Source organism: Macrobrachium nipponense, chromosome 12 (assembly GCF_015104395.2).
Source record: "Macrobrachium nipponense isolate FS-2020 chromosome 12, ASM1510439v2, whole genome shotgun sequence".
NCBI classification, from domain to species: domain Eukaryota; kingdom Metazoa; phylum Arthropoda; class Malacostraca; order Decapoda; family Palaemonidae; genus Macrobrachium; species Macrobrachium nipponense.
The window spans coordinates 3,251,377-3,272,493 of record NC_087205.1 but is presented as its reverse complement, the minus strand read 5'-3'; the positions used below and the strand labels follow the sequence as shown (position 1 = coordinate 3,272,493).

The 21,117-nt window shown below is 45.8% G+C and overlaps 1 pseudogene; it reads left to right on the top strand.

Moving 5' to 3' along the window:
* Positions 1-21,117, top strand: part of LOC135225100 (protein NEDD1-like) — a 58,081-nt pseudogene that overhangs the window by 34,952 nt on the left and 2,012 nt on the right.

Below are 21,117 nucleotides of genomic sequence, written 5' to 3'. Positions count from 1 at the left end.
GCAGTCGCTCTAAGGTGCGTGAAGCGGCGGTTCCTGGGAGTAGCAAGAAGGCGTCCCCTCGCCGCTTCCTGCTCACAGGATCAGCCCTCCCCAGAAAAGGAGGCTTCACCTACAAGCAAGATTCTTCAGTCTCTTCAGCAGCAACTTCGAGATGTTTTTCCTTCGAGAAAGACTGCTCCACGTCGCCGTAAGGATGACAACCTTCCTGTGAAGAGGTCGAGGCGTTTCTCCCTCTCCCTCTCCTCGCTCGTCTCTCTCTCCGTTTGAGTCTCCCTCTAGAGTTAGTCCGCCCTGCTCCCCAGCAACTTTCTAGAGGAGGCGAGAAATTCGGTTCTCGCTCTCGTGAAGCGGTTGTTTCCGCTGTTACGAAACTTGTGGATAAGAAGCGAGTTTCTTTAGATGCAGAACGCGCTTCTGCGAAAGTCAAACGCGCTTTAGTGGACGCCGAACGTGACGGTTGCAATGTTTTCGCGAGCGCCAGTGGGACGCTCAGCGAGTGTTAGTGGACGCTCGGCGCGCACCAGTGGACGCTCGGCGCGCACCACAGTGGACGCTCGCGCGCATCAGGTGGGGAACGCTCGGCGAGCATCATGGACGCTCGGCGCGCTCCTGTGGGACACTCAGCGCGCACAAGTGGACGCCAGGTGTACACCTGTGGAGTTTGAGCGCGCTTCTGTCGGCGCCAGTAGATTGGCTTCGGACGCAAAACGCGCGCATACGGACGTCAGTTTTCCACTTCCGCAAGCACAAGCGGAGGCGGGAACTCTTCATGTTCGCCGTTCTTTCTCTTTTGAGAAAGCTCGGGACTCTTCTTTACTTCCTACTTACTTCTCCATGTCTGAAGAGGAGTTAGTGACGCTTTCGTCGAAAGGGACGAAGAACAGCAGTTGGCTCCAGTTTCGACGGACTACAAGGTTTTGACTCGTTACTTCAGTCAGTTCTTTGCAGACACCTTCCAACCTGAAGCTCCACGTACTCCTCCCTCTCAGTTTTCGTCTTCCAAAGCTGCTAAGATTCTCGGGCTTTGTGAGGATGAAGAAGTCGCTTTCTACGAAGCAAGCTTTTAGAAAGGTCCATGATTGGATGGAAAAGAGGAAAGCTTCAGGCAAGACTTCTTTCGCTTTACCACCTTCAAGACTTGGTGGCAAAGCTGGTATGTGGTATGAGACGGGAGAAAACGTCGGAGTTAAGCTTCCAGCCTCAGCTCAAGGAGACTTTGGTAGCATTGTAGGGGACGGCCACCAGAAGATCTTTTTTGTCTTCCTCGAAGGTCTCGTGGACACATAGCGATGTTAGACTTTCACCTTAAAGGCCTCTTCAGGACACTAGAGGTCTTTAATTTTCTTGACTGGTGCCTGGGGGTATTGGATGCCAGGTCCAGGAGTTCTGATTCCATCACTCTGGGGGAGCTGTCCAGTGTATTGTCTTGCATGGACAAGGCCGTCAGGGATGGTTCTGAGAATTGGCTGCTCATTCAGCACGGGACTGCTTAAGAAAAGAGCACTTTTTTGCAATTTCACTGCAAAGTCGGTCTCACCAGCGCAAAAAGCGGATCTTCTTTTCGCGCCTTTCTCAGAACATCTCTTCCCCAGTCTATGGTAAAGGACATAGCAGCCAGTCTCCAGGAGAAAGCAACTCAAGACCTTCTGGCTCAGTCTTCTAGGAAGCCTGCTACTTCTTCGGCTTCTGGGTCCTCTGCTTTGAAGAAGTCGAAGCCCTTTCGACCCGCTTCTTCCTCGAAGCCAGCCCCTCGAGGAAGAGGCTCTTTCAGAGGCAAGACTCCGTCCTTCCAAGAGCAAGAAGTGAGAGGGAAGTCCTTCAGACACCGGTAGGAGCCAGACTTCTACATTTCGCGGAAGCTTGGAGAGAGAGTGCCGACGCTTGGTCTGCTGACACGTCAAGAAGGGGTACAGAATTCCTTTCCTGTCGTTACACCCCCGCTGTCTTCGACACCAAAGGATTTGTCTCCGTCGTATCAGGGAGAAAAACAGACAGTGCTTCACGATCTATTAGATCAATGATCGAGAAGCAGGCAGTGGAACAAGTCTTCGACCGGAGTTCTCCGGGGTTCTACAACCGTCTGTTCCTAGTGCCGAAGCAGTCAGGGGGGTGGCGGCCCCGTTCTGGATGTCAGCAGTCTGAATCGCTTCGTTACCAAGCAGAAGTTCAAGATGGAGACACCTCAATCCGTGCTTGCAGCTTTAAGACCGGGGGATTGGATGGTTCTCGTTAGACCTTCAGGACGCATACTTCACGTCCCCATCCATCCCCGTTCAAGGAAATACCTGCGGTTTGTCCTGAAAGGGAAGATTTTCCAATTCATGGGCACTCTGCTTCGGTCCTCAGCACGGCGCCGATGGTGTTCACCGTTCTTATGAAGAACGTTGCGAGTGGCTCCATCTTGACGGATATAAGGATCTCTCTCTACCTAGACGACTGGCTTATTCGAGCCTCATCGCAGACAGGTGTCTGAAGGACCTGCACACGACTCTGTCGTTAGCGAAGTCCCTGGGACTTCTGGTGAATCCTGAGAAGTCGCATCTGACTCCTTCTCAATCCTTAGTCTATCTGGGATTCAGATGGATCAGTGGCTTTCGGGCTTTTCCGTCCAGGGGCGACAACTTCAATGCCTGGACAAGGTGTCGCCTTTCTGTGGAAGGAAACATGCTCGGTGAGGGAATGGATGAGTCTGCTGGGGACCATTCCTCACTGGAGAAGTTTGTTTCTCTGGGAAGGTTGCACCTCCGACCACTTCAGTTCTTCCTCTCAAGCAATTGGTCACGCAAAACAGGATCTAGAAGAGGTCTTGCTTTTGACGGAAGAAGTGAAAAAAGCACCTCAAATGGTGGTTGGATCCAAAGAAGCTCGCGGAAGGTCTTTCGCTCAAGCTTCGGAACCCCGACCTAGTGTTGTTCTTCCGACGCGTCCTCCACCGGTTGGGGAGCAACACTGGGAGGGAGAGAAGTGTCAGGCACCTGGAGAGGGGAACAGGTGTCCTGGCACACTCATCTAAAAGAACTCTCAGCGGTTTACCTCGCTCTTGAGGTTCTCGAGGAGGAAGTCTCCAGCAAAGTGGGTTCAGATAAACTCGGACAACACCACAGCCTTGGCATACCTCAGGAAACAGGGGGGAACTCACTCTCATTCTCTGTTCGTCATCGCGAGGAATATCCTGATGTGGCGAAGGCGACGTCACGATTCTGACAAGGTTTGTGTCAGGCGTGGAAAACGTGCGAGCGGACCTTCTCAGTCGGCAAGGACAGCTTCTGCCGACGGAATGGACCTTCATCAGGAAGTATGCCAGGCGCTATGGAAGCTGTGGGGACGTCCTCATGTGGACGTTTTCGCAACTTCCCGAACGAAGAGACTTCCGCTGTATGCTCCCCAGTTCTGGACCCGGGAGCAGTGGCAGTAGACGCCCTACTGTGGAATTGGTCGGGACTAGACGTTTACGCTTTTCCCCCATTCAAAATACTCGGGGAAGTAATGAGGAAGTTCGCTGCATCAGAAGGAGCGAGAATGACCCTCATCGCCCCCTTCTGGCCAGCGGCCGACTGGTTCACGGAGGTGATGTCCTTCCTAATAGACTTTCCGAGGACTCTGCCCCTAAGGAAAGATCTACTCAGACAGCCCCACTTCGAGAGGTACCACAAAAAACCTCCCCGCTCTGAGTCTGACTGCGTTCAGACTATCAAGAAGTTGGCCAGAGCGAGGGGTTTTTTTCAAGACCTGTGGCAACGGCGATTGCCAACGCAAGAGGCCCTCCTCAGTCGCAGTTTACCAATCAAAGTGGGCTGTCTTAGAAGTTGGTGCAGAAGGAAGGGCATTTCCTCCACCTCAACCTCTGTGAGCCAGATAGCAGATTTCCTTCTTCATCTTAGGAAAGAAGCGAAACTAGCCGTTCCCACGATTAAAGGCTACAGAAGCGTGCTTTCTGTGGTCTTCAGACATAGAGGACTCGACTTAGCGAATGATAAAGACATTCATGATCTCAATTAGATCATTTGAGACTGTGAAAGTTCTCCAACCTAAGGTACCATCGTGGAACTTAGACGTGTACTGAAGTTCCTCATGTCGAGTCAATTTGAAACCGCTCCATTTAGCCACGCTTGAGGAATCTTACTAAGAAGACTATTTTCCTAACCGCTCTGGCGACGGCGAAGAGGGTTAGCGAAATTCAAGTCATAAGCAAGCATATTGGGTTCAAGGATCATAGTGCAGTTTGTTCCTTAAGTCCTACGTTCTTGGCAAAGAACGAGGAACCCTTCCAACCCTTGGCCGAGAACGTTCGAGATCAAGGGGTTGTCGGAGCTAGTGGGAACCTGAAGCTGAGAGAGTCCTGTGCCTGTCAGGGCTCTCAAGTTTTATTTGCAGAGAACCAGAGCATGCAGAGGTTCTTCGGAGAACTTGTGGTGCTCTGTGAAAAAACCAGATCTTCCGATGTCGAAGAATGCACTGGCGTTCTTCTTAAGAAGTACGGTTAAGGAAGCCCATGAAAAAGTGTGGTGAAAGTGACATGGAGCTTCTGAAAGTGAAAGGCCCACGAGTTGAGGGCTATTGCTACTTCGGTGGCTTTTCACAAGAATATGGCAATCAAAGACATTTTGAGCGCCACTTATTGGCGAAGCAATTCGGTGTTCGCTTCACACTACCTGGGGAGGATGAAAGCAACATACGAAAATTGTTACTCGCTAGGACCATACGTCGCTGCAGACACTGTTTTGGGGCAGGAAGGTAGCGCTCATCCTATCCTTTTAATGGTTTAGGGGAGTTTCTAACTTGTGTTATGGTTGTGGGGTTGACCGCCTGCGGCGGATCTCCCTTCCATTAGCTAGTCTAGTGGGATACTTTGGTAGGCTACGCCAGGTGGTTGGTTTTTACTTCGTTGCCCTCATTTGTATGGTCTATGGTTAGTCACGTCGTGGGTCTCGCCCCTGTTTGACAGATCATCTGGAGTGCACCAGCTATATAGGTCTCTACCTCGCTGGCAACTCTAGTAGCACAAGCAGACTTTCGCGGCAGTAACCTCGAAGTCAGCTATGCTAACAGGTAAGGAATCAAGATATCAATTATCTGCATATATATGTTTCCTAAAATCTTCTATTCTGTCTACTCCCACCACAAAGGTGGGATTCAGCTATATATATATCTGACAGGTCAAGTTTCATGAACAAAATGATATTGTAATGATACAATTAAGTTTGTTCATACTTACCTGGCAGATATATATAATCAATTACCCACCCACCTCCCCTCAGGAGACGTGGAAATAAAAAAATTATGAATAGAAAATGGGAATGATTCCTGATACCGCCTCCCAGCGGCGGGAATGGGTACTAACCACCTGACTCCCACTGCGTGTGTCGTAAGTGTTTTTAAATTTCTGTCGGATTCGGAAAAATACAGCTAATAAATATTAATCTGCCATGGTAAAGTATCGAACAAACGAATTGTATCATTGACAATATCATTTTAGAGTTACTTTTTCTTTCAGTATTCAGATTTAATGTAACTAAAAATTTTCCTCCCTTCTAGACCTATTCTCCCCTGTAAGGACAGCTCCTAGTGATGATGCCAGCACTAACTTCCATGGTATGTCCTGTACCATATTTTAAGTACTTTGTTGACTTCTTGAAATTTTATCAGGTTTAGACAAATAACATGGTACAATTTTATCTTATTTACTCAATTTCTTTATTATTTTATATGCCATCTATTATGAGAAAGAACCTAATACACAACTATTCCTCAAGGTTCCTGTATTGATACCCTTTTGAGAGAATTGAGCTTTTTGAACTCAATTGTAATTGACTTAATTGACTTGTATTTTTGGGCTGACATTTATGACGTGAGTCATCGAGTCACCTCTGACTTTAGTGCCCTTACACGCTGGAGGTAACAGAACCCAGTGTCATCATGTTGGGCAGGACCCAAGTCATCATCTTAAACTTGAAATCAGGCATACTGTCAATTGATCTAATTACATAATAAAAAAAAAAAAAATTTTAATGCTTATGATATTTTTCTTCTTTCATGAGTCATTTTTATGGTGTTAACAAACAGCATTCTCTTTCAGATGTGTTTTCTCCAATAAGAAACACCACACAGGGTAGTGACATTCCCCAAATAATAACAGGTGTGTTTAAATAACTAGTTTGGGTGCAGGGCTTGTAGTTTGTTTGATACCTATAATTTTTTTATGAGAACGAATTAAATGAATTTGTTATAAACCAATAACTTATAGTTTTTTTGGTTTTTCACCAACCCAGATTTCTCAATGTAGCAAATGAAATTGGTTCATTATTGTATTTTCATTCAGAGCTATCTTGCCAACAGTCTCAAGATGAATTACAGCTTAACTTAGATTCCTCAGACAGAAGATTATCAAATAAATCTGTCAAGTTTTGTGATGAGTTCCATCAGGAGGTTCCATCCCAAAGAGCAGTCAACACAAGAAAATGTGGACCCAAATAAACTGCCAGTTGTGGTTGTTACTCCCAGTAAAGAAACAAGGAATTCAAGTTCAGCCCATCCTGATATACCCTCGGAAAAAGTCCTTTGTCCATTGCAACCAGTTAATGATCAGAAATGGGAGATTAATTCACCTGCAAGAAAAATCCTTCATGAAATATGTCAGTGAAGTTTCAGAACAATCTCCTGGCCGTCGGTCGATTCTAGCCCTGCAGAATATTCTAAGAATCAAACTAACTCAATTGTTTCTAACAAATTGGAGGACTCTAAAACTAACTGGATCCCTAGATGACAAAGTTCAAATGTCAGATGCTTCACAAAAAATTTATGAAGGTAGTAATCAGTTTTAATTTTTATCAAAAGAGATTCTTGGGTATTTAGTCAGTCAACCTTAAACACATTATTCACCTTTTATGTATTAGTGAATGTTAAGCATTTTGTACTATCACATCGGGTAAGCCATTGGTCTCGTCCTAACTTAACACTCATCTTGCTCCTTAAAACATCTATCCACTTGCATCAATAATCCATTGTTACTGGAACACAGTAAAAGATGATACTAATAGGTATTTGCAGCCTCCTTTTGCCCTTTGTTGCATTATTTTCTAACTGATAATGTTCATCCATTCCCAGTGATCTCTTTCTTCTTAGTTGTTCTTTAAATTCTTTAGGGTTACCATGCTCCAATTTTTAGTTGCCATTCAATAAACAAATCCTGCAACAATTCCTCTGAAGGTCCCAAGATGAGGAATTATTTTAAAGATTACGTAATTATGAAAACTGGCCTCTAGCTGCTTCCTTTATACTTGCAATTTTCTTTTCATTTCCCTTGGTCTTTCCACCATTTAACAAATTCATAAGTAATGGAGTTGTATGAAAAAAAATTATACTGGAAAAATAGTTTTTCACAAGCTTTAAACAAAGTTCAATAAAAGTAGCCCTATAGTGTAGTTGTTTCATAGCAATCATTGGGTTTTGGGTCCATAGTTTTTCCTCGTTGCTGTTAAAGTAATGATCCTTCCCATGTAGCTATTCAGAAATATGCATATAGTACAGGTATCTCCTCAGTTGAAGAAGAATTTAAGTAATTTAAATTGTTTTGTGCATTGTATTTCTAAAATACACAATTATACTCTGCTCAGGTACCAAAGTAGGAAGCACAGCGTCTCACATGCAAGTAGAACTGATCCGTAGTTGTATGGCAGAGGTTTTGGATGACTTCGAGGATGACATGAATCAGCGAATGATGCACCTTCAGTTTGTGGTTACAAAAACAGTACTTACAGTTGAAGGTAAATATTGGCGTCCAATTAATGTTTGTTTTGCTTATTAGTACGTATCTTGTTTTATACAAGTATGTAGGACAATTTTTGGGAACTTTCCATACATTCTCAATTTGAACATTAGGTACATTGTAGATGTATATTTTATCCATATGATTTTGAAGTGTTGTAAAACATATTGTAGTATAATTTCAGAAGGTGCACTTCAAACTACAGGTACACTTACCATGCTCACAACCATTATCAGAAAGATTTAATACATTTTTTTAATGACAATAGAGATTTTCCCTACTTTTTGATCAGCAATCAAAGATGCTGTATGTAACATATCTTTTGTTTTATTATTTATTAAAAAAAAATTAATATGCTTTGTTCAAAGCATTTCCCGCTTACAGTGCACACTTAGGAATTCTGACTAACTTTGCAAAATTCCATCACTTATCTTAGTGATGATAAGCCCCACTGTTACTCACCCAAACCATTTTTCCCCCCTTTTTACCCTATACATAGTACTAAACAAAGCCATGGGTTGTCCACTAAGTTGTCACTACATTTTGAAAAAATCACATTCTCTTGAAAATTTGACACACTGGAGTTTCTCATGATCTGTGTCAAAGATATACATAGCAAGTTAAAAAGGACCATAAAAACACTATTTAAAGACAAAACCATATATATTTTGGTTAACAAAAACTTCTGCAGCCCCGATCACTGGTGAATGTTATCTTTGGTAGAGACAAGTCTAGCGATTTGTATGGCATATACAGATATAGCAATATGATGCTGGCGGTATGTATTGAACTGAATTTAATATGTATAGATTTTAGGCCACAAAGGCCAAACACTGGGACGTGAGGCATTCAGTGCTGAAACAGAAATGGACAGTAACAGTTTGAAAGGTATAAGAGGAGAAAAAAATCTCACAGTTGCACTATGAATCAATTGTAGGATATGCTGGAAAGTAAGGTGAAAGAAAGAGAATATTAAAGGAGGTACAGTAAAAGGAACAAAAGGGGTTGCAGTTATGGCCGAAGGCATGCTGCAAAAAACTTGAAGTAGTGCCTAAAGCGCACCACATGAGGTCCACTGACAGCACTAAGGTATGTAGATAGCAGTTGGATGTTAATGGAAAGAGGGGTCTCCCATGTGTTTTGGGTTTTGGTCCTCAATAGCTCTCACCTGTGCGAGTTTTTTGGTGGGTGTATCTGTTGGAGCACTTGCAAGAGAATAGGTTTAAAGATTAAAAGTCATGGGTGAAATCTGATTTCCAGTGTTCTACAGGACACTGAAAAATCAGAACTGAAGATTTTTTATACATTTAACTTACCTGTCAGATATATACTTAGCTATTTGACTCCGTCGTCCGACAGAAATTCGAATTTCGCGCACACGCTACCTGTAGGTCAGGTGATCTACTTACCTGCCGCGGGTGGGTGGCAGGACTAGGACCATCCCCATGTTCTATCATATTTTTTCTGTCGGCCATACTGGCAAACATCGTTGTGGGTATCTCCGGCGGATTCGTATTTTGGCATCGCAATTGATCTTCGTTTGGACTTCTCGGTGACGTATTTGCATTGATTGTACTGGCATACGCGATTGTGGACCGTTTTTGGAATTTGATTTGGATTGTTCAACATGATGTCTGATTCTGGAAATGTGGTGAGAATGTGTGTGAATGCGGGTTGTAAAGTTAGGATGCCGAAGGCATCAATTGATCCTCATACTATTTGCAAGGAAATGCAAGGATGTATGAATGTTCTTTTGGTAATACTTGTAATGAATGCAAGGATTTGAGTGAGGAAGAATGGAAATCTCTAACCTCATACGTGAAGAAGTTAGAAAGAAACAGGGTAGGAGGTCTTCTTCCAAACCTTTATCTAGTTCTAGCAGGGTTATTAGTAATAATATACCCTCTTCTCCTTTTACTGCCCATCTAATGTACCTGCTCCTTTATTAAGAAACACACAGATTCGGCATCTGAGATAGCGAATCTTAAAGCCGCTCTTCGGAAAATGGAAACCAAAATGGCGGCCCATAGAAGGTAAGCAGTGTAATTATAGTGCGTGGGATAGTGATATAATGTCCCAGTGCAGTGGAGGGGGCGTCTGATTGTCTTCACAACGATCCCAGGCCCAGACCTCTTTCAAGCTCCCAAGCCCAGAGGAGAAGGAATGTCGAAAGCCGTAAGGAGTTTTGGAGGATCCCCACAGTCAGACGTCCCTTCGGCATTTTCTGTATCGCCACAGAATGCCAGAGAACGTTACAGAAAAAGCGTTCTGCGTGAGTGTCTCCTCCTCGGAGAATTCCTCACCTAAAAGAGGGTGGAGATCGGCGGATCTTTCTCGCCCCCTTAAGAGACGTTTGGATGAACCCAGGATTACTTCTAGTCCTGAGCGTTTTCAAGAGGAGGACCATCCAGTAATTAAACACCGAGGGTAGACAATAATGAAGAGACTAAAAGAATCCTTCGCACTATGCAGGATTCCATCACTTCTCTTGTGGGAGTTCTGTATAAAGACCCTCCCAGAAGGAAAGACGATTTCCTGCCTATTAAGAAGTCTAGGCTATCGAGGGTTCAGACTCGCCATAGTATTTTGTCTTCCTCTGATTTGGAATCGGATTCATCAGCCTTGCATAGGCCGAGCAGGATCCGTTCTCCTGGTCAAACGCAAGCACGAGACGCAGACAAGAGCGTCGAGTTTGCGAGACGTGAAACGTCAGCAGGCGCGAGCGTTCAAGATAGGCGCTCATGCCCATCCAGAAGCAGGACGCCTCCCAGGAACGGAGGATCCAGGCAAGAGCCAGGACGCTACGAGGCGCGATGTCTCAACAAAAAAGTAGGACACCTCTCAGGAGAGAGTCGTCAGGCAAGCGTCAGACGCTCCAAAGCGGTTGACGCCAGCCAGAAGCATGACGCCTCCCAGGAGCGAGGTGCGAGGCAAGAGCCAGGACGCTTCGAGGCGCGAGACGTCAACAAGAAGCAGGACGCCTCTCAGGAAAGAGTCGTCAGACAAGCGCGAGGACGCTCCTAAGCGTTGACACCAGCAAGAAGCAGGACGCCTCCCACGGGAGCGGCTTCTCCTGATAGAGAATCGGTCAGGAAAGAGCGATCTCCCTCTAACCTGGAACTGGAAGAGATTTCTGAGGAAGAAGTTTCAACTAACGAGGGACTTTCCAATTATAAAGTTTAGCCTCGTTACTTCTAGAGGAGTTTGCGGATTCTCTTAGTCCTGCAGCTCCTCCTTCGCCGAGATCATCTGTTTTCGAGCACAAAAACCCCGAAATCCTCGGCTTTCTTAAAGATGAAAACCGGCGATCTCAATGAAGAAAGCCCTCCAGTCTTTAGATTCGTGGCTTTTATCTAAAAAGGAAACTTTGAGAACGGTTTATTGCTCTCCTCCCTCCAAACTGACGGGGAAAAGAGGCATTTGGATAAGACAGAAGAGGCGATGGGATTGATGCTCCCCTTCGTCGGCAGATTCAGATTTCTCGAGTCTTGTAGAGTCTGTGAGAAGACAGTCTCTCAATTCAGCAAAGGCGTCCTGGAGTATGTCGGAGTTAGATCAGCACCTTAAGGGAATTTTTCACGTCTTAGAGGTATTCAACTTCTTGGATTGGTCTCTTGGGGTGCTGGCTAAGAAGACGAGTGAGCCAGATTTTCTAGATCCAGAAACTTTGCACAGTGTCCTATCTTGCATGGATAAGGCTGTGCAAGATGGTTCTGGTGAGTTTGGCGGCTCTTTTTGGATCTGGGATGTTGAAGAAAGATCTATTTACAGTTCCTTCCTAACGAAAGGAGTTTCTCCTTCTCAGAGGTCCGCTTTATTATTCGCACCTCGGTCAGAACATCTGTTTCCTTCATCTTTAGTGAAGGATGTTGCGAGATCCTTGTCGGAAAAGGCTACGCAGGACCTTCTTGTACAATCTACAAAGAAAAGTAGACCTGCAGTTAAGACTCAGAAGAAGGTGGCTCGGACTCCAGTGGTGCCCTTTCGTGGAGCCCCTTCAACTCGATCAATCTCGGAGAGAAGACCCTTCGACAACGAGGGAGGTCTTCCTTCCGCTCTTTTAAAAGAGCAAATAGCAGCCATGTCCTCCAAGCACAGGTAGGGGCCAGACTTCAATACTTTCTGGATGCCTGGTCCGTAAGAGAAGCAGATCCCTGGACTCTGTCTGTCCTACAGAAGGGGTACATCATTCCCTTCGTAGACAGACCTCCTATGGCAACATCTCCAAAGGATTTGTCGACGAGTTACAAGGACCCTGGACCTGACCAACGAGACTCTCCTTCAGAACGTGGTGTCGATGAGGGACAAGAATGCTATAGAGCTAGTGCAAGATCCTTTCTCCCCGGGGTTTTACAACCGCCTTTTCTTGGTTCCAAAGTTCTCGGGGGGATGGAGACCCGTCCTAGATGTAAGCGTCCTGAACAGGTACGTGAGAAAAGAAGTTCTCCATGGAGACTTCAGCTTCAGTTCTGTCTTCCCTACGTCAGGGAGATTGGATGGTATCCCTGACCTTCAGGATGCTTACTTTCATGTTCGATTCACCCATCGTCAAGAAAATATCTAAGATTTGTTGTTCAAGGACAAATCTTCCAATTCAGGGCCTTGTGCTTCGGCCTATCGACCGCCCCTCAGGTATTTACGTATCTGATGCGGAACGTGGCCAAATGGCTTCATTTAGAAGGGATACGCATCTCAATGTATCTCGACGATTGGCTAATCCGGGCCAAGTCAGAGAAACGGTGTTTGGAGGACCTACAGTCTACTTTGAACCTAGCAAAGACGTTAGGATTACTCGTACCTCGTGACCTCGAGAAATCGCAGATGATCCCCAGTCAGAACTTAGTCTATTTGGGGATTCGGATGGATGTTCTCTCGGGGTTTTCGGGCTTTTCCGTCCCAGGAAAGGATGATCGGGGATTACAAAAAATCTCGAGCTTCCTAGAGAAAGAACGGAGTTCGGTGAGGGAGTGGTAAGTCTTCTGGGAACCCTTTCCTCACTAGAACAGTTCATTTCGCTAGGAAGACTCCACCTTCGCCCCTCTTCAATTTTCTTAAGAAGAATTTGGAGTTGGAAGAACGGACAGCTTTCGGACACTTTCAGTATTCCTCTGGAAGTAAAGAATCATCTGAAGTGGTGGATTTTTCCCTTAGAAAAGAACGAGGGCTTGTCTCTAGAAGTTCGGAACCCAAACCTAATCATTGTTCTCAGACGCTTCAGAGAAGGGATGGAGCGACTCTAGGGACAAAAGAAATATCAGGCCAATGGAGGAAGGATCAGCTAGACTGGCATATAAACTCCAAAGAACTTTATGCCGTCTTCTAGCTCTAAAAGCTTCGAGACACAGGTGTTAGGTCAAGTGGTACAGGTCAACTCGGACAACACCACAGCGGTTGGCCTATATCAAGAAACAAGGGGGAACTCACTCTCTTTCTCTGTTCCATATAACAAAAGAGCTGTTGTATTGGGCAAAAGAAAAGAAAGTGCTCTCTCACAAGATTCGTGAGAGAAAGAGAAGAACATCAGAGCAGACAGGCTAAGCAGCAGGTTAAACCAAGTTCTCCCCACAGAATGGACCCTTCACATTCAGGTGTGTCAAGCTCTGTGGTCCCTGTGGGGCAGTCCACATATAGACCTATTCGCCACCTACCTATCCAGAAGGATAGAGAACTTTTGCTCCTTAGTGGAAGACCCGAGAGCGATAGCGGTGGACGCCATGCTACTGGACTGGTCAGGCCCCAGTGCCTACGCATATTTCCCCCCTTCAAAATGTTAGGAGTGGTGTAAAGAAAGTTTGCGGCATCAAGAGGACGCAGACTAACATCCATCACTCCACTATTTGGCCGTCTCCAAGATTGGTTCACAGAGGTACGGAATGGACAGTCGACTTCCCAAGATCTCTTCCACACAGGAGAGATCTTCCTCAAACAACCCGGCCCCATTTCGAGAGGTTACCATCAAAACCTCCCCGCTCTCGCTCTGACTGCCTTTCCGACTATCGCCAAAGACTTGTCAGAGCGAGATGGCTTTATTTTTTCAAAGCAAAGCTTCAAAAGCAATTGCTAGGGCCCCGGAGATCTTCAACTATTCGGGTCTAACACCAATCAAAATGGATGTATTTAGAGAATGCGGTGTAGAAGAATAAACTGTCTCTTCCGATACCTCTGTGACCAACATAGCTGATTTCTTGATTTTCCTTAGGGGAAGAATCAAAATTATCAGTTTCTACCATTCAAAGGTTATCGAGTATGCTTCGGCCGTATTTCGAAACAGAGGTTTGAGAATTGCAGAAGATAAAGACCTCCACGATCTTATTAGATCTTTTGAAACCTCAAAAACCTTTTATCCTCGCACTCCGAACTGGAACCTAGATGTAGTTTTGAGATTTCTATCATCTAGTAGATTTGAACTCCTCTCAACGCGTCGTTTAGAGATCTAACGAGAAAATGTATTTTCTTGTTGTCGTTAGCGACTGCGAAGAGAAATTAGTGAAATACACGCTCTAGATTCTCCGAGTAGGATTTAAGAGCGATGCGGCAATTTGTTCTTTCCAGGACTCTGTTTCTGGCTAAGAACGAGAACCCCTCTAAACCCTGGCCAAAGAGTTTTGAAGTTAAAGGACTTTCAAATCTAGTAGGAGAGGAATTAGAAAGATCTTATGTCCGGTTAGAGCTTTGAAGTTCTATTTAAAAGAAGAAGAATGAACTAAAACTGGATGTCAAACAAAGCCTGTGGTGCGCAGTTAGGGATCCATACTAGACCCATGTCAAAAAATGCATTAGCATTCTTTGTGAGGAGCATTATTACGGATGCTCATAATGACTGCACTGAAGACTCTTTCAGGACTCTCCCGAGTGAAGGCTCATGAGGTTAGAGCGGTAGCCACTTCATTAGCATTTCAGAAGAACATGTCTTTAAAAGACATTGTGGATGCGACTTACTGGAGGTGTAATTCAGTGTTCGCATCGCACTATCTCAAGGACGTTAAAGTAACATATGAAAAGTGTTTCTCTCTGGGCCTCCTTTTGTATCAGCCGATACAGTGCTGGGGCTGGGAGCACATAACGATCTTAGAAAAAAAAAATTTGTATTTGTTCAAAATTTTGATAGTACATAGATCTACCTTGTGAGACGAGTTGTTGGTTTTTTTCTGCTGATTAGTATGCTTGCTGGCGTACGGACGTCCGAGCTTGGATCAGTGGGGGGAATCAAGAGACGTCTTACTGAATAGGATTGTACAAACATTTTTTTTTAATTTTATTTTTTATTTTTGTACGTTTACTGTACGAATGTTTGTGTTTCGAGTTTGTGGTCGTTTGCAAGAGGTTAGGGATAATAACTTCTTACAATCTTAGAACTAACATTGGATAGGTTGAGGTGATCGGGATCGATGTGTGCTCCTTGTATAAGGTCTTGTCAAGTAAGTGGGGATAAGCACCCATTGACGTAGTCCTTCCAGGATCTACCAAGTAAGCGGGTAGACCCCTTTGTTGGCAGAACCACAAGAACTCTTAGCCATAGATCAATATCTCGCTGAGGCTCTTGAGACTGTCTAGACTCCTGTGGATTGTATTCATGAAGTCTTCAGTCTAAACAGGTAGGAAACCAAGGTTTTATTTATTTATTACCTACAACAATAGTTGTGATTCCTGTTTGATTCTATATTTAGCTGTCTCTTCCCACCTCCAATGGTGTGAATCAGCTAAGTATATATCCTGACAGGTAAGTTAAATGTATAAAAATGATATTGTTATGATACAATAAAGTTTTATACATACTTACCTGGCAGATATATACAAAATTATACCCACCCTACCTCCCCTCAGGAGACAGGAGGTATTGAAAAAAATATGATAGAACATGGGGATGGTTCCTAGTCCTGCCACCCAGCGGCAGGTAAGTAGATCACCTGACCTACAGGTAGCGTCCTCGTGCGCGAAATTCGAATTTCTGTCGGACGACGGAGTCAATAGCTAAGTATTATATCTGCCAGGTAAGTATGTATAAAACTTTATGTATCATAACAATATCATTTTTTTTTATTACAGAACAACTGCCATTGAATACCACAAACTTCATAGTGCTACACCTGTATATGCCAGACATATGTCATGTACCAATGGTCCACATTAGTCAAAACATATGGTTTTTTATACATTCAACTTCCCTGCCAGATATATACTTAGCTATAGACTCCGTCGTCTCCGACAGAATTTCAAATTTCGCGGCACACGGTACCGTTAGGTCAGGTGTGATCTACCGCCCTGCCCTGAGTGGCAGGACTAGGAACCATTCCCGTTTTCTAATCAGAATTCTTCTGTCGCCCGGCCCGCATCAACATTGTTGTTGGTTCCTCTCGATTGGTTTTTCTTTTTTCACCGGCAATTGATCTTCTTGACGACTTTGGTGACGTATCTGGATTGTTGGATTGGCATACGCTTTTGTGCTGTTTTGTGGACTTGATTTTGGTTTATTTTTCTTTAAAAATGTCTGACTCTGGAATGGTTGTGAGACGTTGTTTGAATGTAGGGCTGTAAGGTGAGGTTGCCGAAAGCTTCGGTAGACCTCACACTGTATGCAAGGGTTGCAGGGAGTATGAATGTTCTTTTACTAATACTTGCAAGGAATGTGAGAATTTGAGTGAGAACGAATGGAAGAATCTAACTAATTATTTAAAAAAGTTAGAGAGAGAAAGAGTGAGGAAGGCTTCTTATAGAAGTTTAAGTAGTTCGAGATCTGAACTAATTCCTAGCTTGGGATCTTCCCCAAGGGTAAGTATTGCTACTCTCCTTCCATGCAGCCCCTTCTCCTATTGCAGAACCTGTAGATTCAGCGAAAGAACTGCGGATCTAAAAGCAGCCTTCAGGTTGATGGAAAACAAAATGGCTGCCATACAGGTAAGGCTAGTGATTATTCAGTGGACAGTGATATGAGTGTCCCCAGTGTAGTGGAGGGGGGCATACTGGTCGGCTCCGCAACGCTCCTAGGTCTAGACCTCTTCCAAGCTCACATGCCCAGAGGAGGAGGAATGTCGAAAACCGAAAGGAGGTTGTGGAGAATCCCCACCGATCAGGTGTCCCTTCGGCGGTTTCTGTGACACCCCAGACTGCCAAGGATCGCTATTGTAAAAGCGTCCTGCGTGAGTGTTTTCGTCGTCGGGATCTTCATCTCCGAGACGTGATTGGAGGGATTCAGATCGATCTCGACCCACTCAAGAGGAGTTGGAAGGCTCCGACGATTGATTCGAGCCCGGAAAACTTCCCTGAGGAGTCTCCTTTGGGAGTTAAGAAAGCAAGAAGAGCCATTCTTTCAACCAGAGTGAGAAGGAGTAGGAGGTGGAGGCTATGGATCCTCTCCTCCCCGCCTCCTTCCCATCTCCCGAGAGGATAAAGAGGAGGTTACGAAGAGGTTCATGATGGCGATGCAAGAGCAGAGATTTTGTCCTTTGTAGGAGTTCTGTCAAAGGAGCCTCCTAGAAGGAAAGACTCTTCCCTTCCGATCAAAAGATCCTCCAGACGTATGGAGGTATCTGCCGCCAGGATCGATGCTCCTACTCGAGGTGAGGTTTCCTGTACGAACGTGGATGAACCTATCAGACGTCTGGCACGGCCAGGAGTGAGGAGTCACCCAGGAGGCAGGAGCCAAGAGCCAGGATGAGGAGTCAACCAGGAGGCAGGAGCCAAAGAGCCAGGAGTGTGGAGTCATCCAGGCAGGAGCCAGGAGGGCAAGAGCCAGGAGGCAAGAGGCAGGAGTCAGGAGTCAGGAGTCAAGAGGCAGGAGCCAGGAGCCAAGAGGCAGAGTCCAGGAGGCAGGAGCCAGGAGTCCGGAGTCAGGAGGCAGGAGTCCGGAGTCCGGAGTCAGGAGGCAGGAGTCAGGAGGCAGGAGTCAGGAGCCAGGAGGCAGGAGTCAGGAGGCAAGAGTCAAGGAGCCAGGAGCAGGAGTCGGAGACTCGTTCCTGGAATTTATGATTCTTCTCCAAATAGGAGCTTTCTCCTTCGTCTGATCGAGGTTTAGACGATTTGTCTGATGACGAACCTCCTGCATGAATGAGGGCTCTCGAGTTATAAGGTCTTAGCCTCATTATTGCTACAAGAGTTTGGAGACTCTCTTAGTCCGGCAGCTCCTCCTTCTCCTCGTTCTCCTCTTTTCGAGCTCGCTACGGCAAAATCTCCAGCCTTTCTGAAAATGAAGCCTGCAATTTCGATGGAAGAAGGCACTCCATCTTTAGATTCTTGGATGGACAAGAAGAAAGAGTTGGGGAAGACGGTATTCTGCATGCCTCCTTCCAAACTACATGGAAAGAGAGGTATTTGGTATGGGACAGGAGAGACTATGGGTCTTTCTCTGCCTGCCTCGGCAGATGCGGACTTTTCCAATTAGTGGAGGCCTCCTAGACGTCACTCCTTAGGATCGGTCAGATCGACGTGGGAGCACTTCGGAGTGAACCACTTCTAAAGGACTTTTTGTCACTTAGAGGTGTTCAACTTTCTGGATTGGTCACTCGGAGTTCTGGCCAACAAATCTAAAGATCGGAGTTTCATTAAAAACCCAGAGATTCTCCATAGCGTCCTGTCTTGCATGGACAAGGCAGTACAGGACGGTTCGGGAGAAGTGGCTTCCCTTTTTGGTGCTGGTCTCCATGAAGAAGAGATCAGTATATTGGATCCCTATTATCAAAAGGGGTTTCTCCGAGCCAGAGGACTGCTTTATTGTTCGCCCCTCTATCGGATCATCTGTTTCCTTCTCAGTTAGTGAAGGATATATCTCGCTCGCTAACTGAGAAGGCGACACAGGACCTACGAACACAAAACGTCCAAGAAAGGACGCCCTGTAGTGTCGGCGATTAAGAAGGACTCTCGTCCTCCTCAGCAGCCCTTTCCTGGAGGTGTAGCGGCTCGTCCCCCTGCAGAAAGAAGAGCTCTGACAAGAGAGGAAGGCTCTTCCTTTAGACCTTTCAAGAAAACCAAATGACTGTTGCTCCTCCAAGCACCAGTGGGCGCCAGACTCCTGAACTTTGCAGGGAGTATGGGCAAAAAAGGGGGAGCCGACCCTTGGTCAGTGTCGGTCCTAAAGAAGGGATATGTAATCCCCTTCGAGGACAGCCCTCCCCAACATCTACGCTCGGGAACTGTCAGCGAGGTACAGAGACCCTGTAATGAGAAAGACTCTCCTTCAAATGGTGGAACAAATGTGGGGAAAACGGAGGCCATCGAACTTGTGGCAGGATCCACACTCCACCCCGTGATTTTACAATCGCCTTTTTCTAGTACCAAAGGCATCGGGGGGGTGGAGACCAGTTCTGGACGTACGCGCTCTGAATCGCTTTGTTCAGAAAAAGAAGTTTCGCATGGAAACGTCCGCTTCAGTAATGTCGGCTCTTCGTCCAGGAGATTGGATGGTCTCTCTGGACTTGCAAGATGCATATTTCACGTTCCCATTCACCCATTGTCAAAGAAATATCTTTGTTTTGTGTAATAGGAGACAAGATTTTTCAATTCAGGGCTCTGTGCTTCGGTCTGTCTACAGCTCCGCAAGTATTCACCAACCTGATGGCGAATGTGGCAAGATTGGCTTCACCTAGAGGGAATAAACATCTCCCTCTACTTGGACGACTGGCTGATCAGGGCCAAGTCGGAGATTCAGTGCTTGGAGGACTTATCAGTAACAAGGAACATGATAGAATCGCTGGGATTACTCGTCAACCTCGAGAAGTCGCAGCTGATCCCCAGCCAGAGCTTGGTCTATCTGGGGATTCAGATGGATTCTCGGGGTTTTCGAGTATTTCCTTCGCGAGAAAGAATACTCGAGGGTTTGTCGAAAATCTCGAGCTTCTTAGAGAGAAAGAACAGTTCAGCGAGGGATTATCTGAGCCTTTTAGGGACCCTGTCCTCACTAGAAAAGTTCTTCTCTCTGGGGAGGCTTCACCTTCGCCCTCTTCAGTTTCTCCTGAAAAGGTGTGGAGTTGGAAGACGGGACAACTCTCGGACATCTTCCGCTTCCACAAGAGGTAAAAGATCATTTGAAGTGGTGGATCCTTCCTCTTCAAAAGAACGAAGGCGTATCACTTTGCCCTGCAGAACCCAGACCAAGTGTTATATTCCGACGCTTTGGAGTCGGGATGGGGAGCGACGCTAGGAGCAAGGGAGGTGTCAGGCACCTGGACAAAGGAACAGGTGTCCTGGCACATCAATTGCAAGGAACTAGTGGCCATACACCTAGCCTTAAAGTTCTTCGAAGAGATAGTCAGAGGCGGGGTGATACAGATAAACTCGGACAACACCACGGCTCTGGCTTACATACGCAAGCAAGGAGGCACGCACTCTTTCTCCCTCTTTCAGTTAACAAAACACCTGTTAACCTGGACAGAAGAAAGAGCATAAACTCTCACAAGATTGTTCAAAGGGATAAAGAAGTGAGAGCGGACAGATGAGCAGGAGAATCAGGTCCTTCCCACAGAATGGACTCTACACGAAGAAGTGTGTCGAAGTCTTTGGTCCCTGTGGGGGAGACCTCACATAGACCTGTTTGCGACGTTCCTCTCCAAAAGAATAGAGATCTTTTGCTCTCTAGTGGAAGATCCGAGAGCCTTCGCAATAGACGCGTTTCTCCTGGATTGGTCGGGTGTGGACGCATACGCTTTCCCCGTTCAAGATCCTGGGGGAAGTGCTCAGGAAGTTCGTAGCTTCGAAGAACACGAAGTTGACACTAATAGCCCCATTTTGGCCAGCCCAGGAATGGTTCACGGAGGTACTGGAGTGGATAGTGGACTTCCCCAGATCTTCCAAACAGACCAGATCTACTCAGACAACCCCACTTCGAGAGGTTTCATCACAACCTCCCAGGTCTCGCTCTGACTGCCTTTCGACTATCGAAAGACTTGTCAGAGCGAGGGGCTTTTCTCGCAAGGCTGCGGGCTCTATCGCTAGAGCCCGCAGAGCTTCGCGACGAGAAGAGTATACCAATCGAAGTGGGAAGTCTTTAGGAGGTGGTGTAAGAGTCAGAAGCTGTCCTCCTCCAGTACCTCTATAGTGAATATTGCCGATTTCCCTTTCCTCCTCTTTCTGAGAGAGGAATCACACCTATCTGTCTCAACAATAAAGGGATACAGAAGCATGCTGTCTTCAGTATTTAGAAATCGAGGCTAGATATTTGCAGACAAACAAAGATCTACACGATCTAATTAGATCCTTTGAAACTCAAAAGCAGCAACTCCTAGAACACCTAGTTGGAATCTGGACGTGGTCCTGAAATTCCTTTCATCGGATAAATTCGAGCCTTTACATCTGGCTTCCTTCCGCGACGTCACTAGAAAATGCTTATTCCTGTTGTCTCTCGCTACAGCCAAGAGGACGAG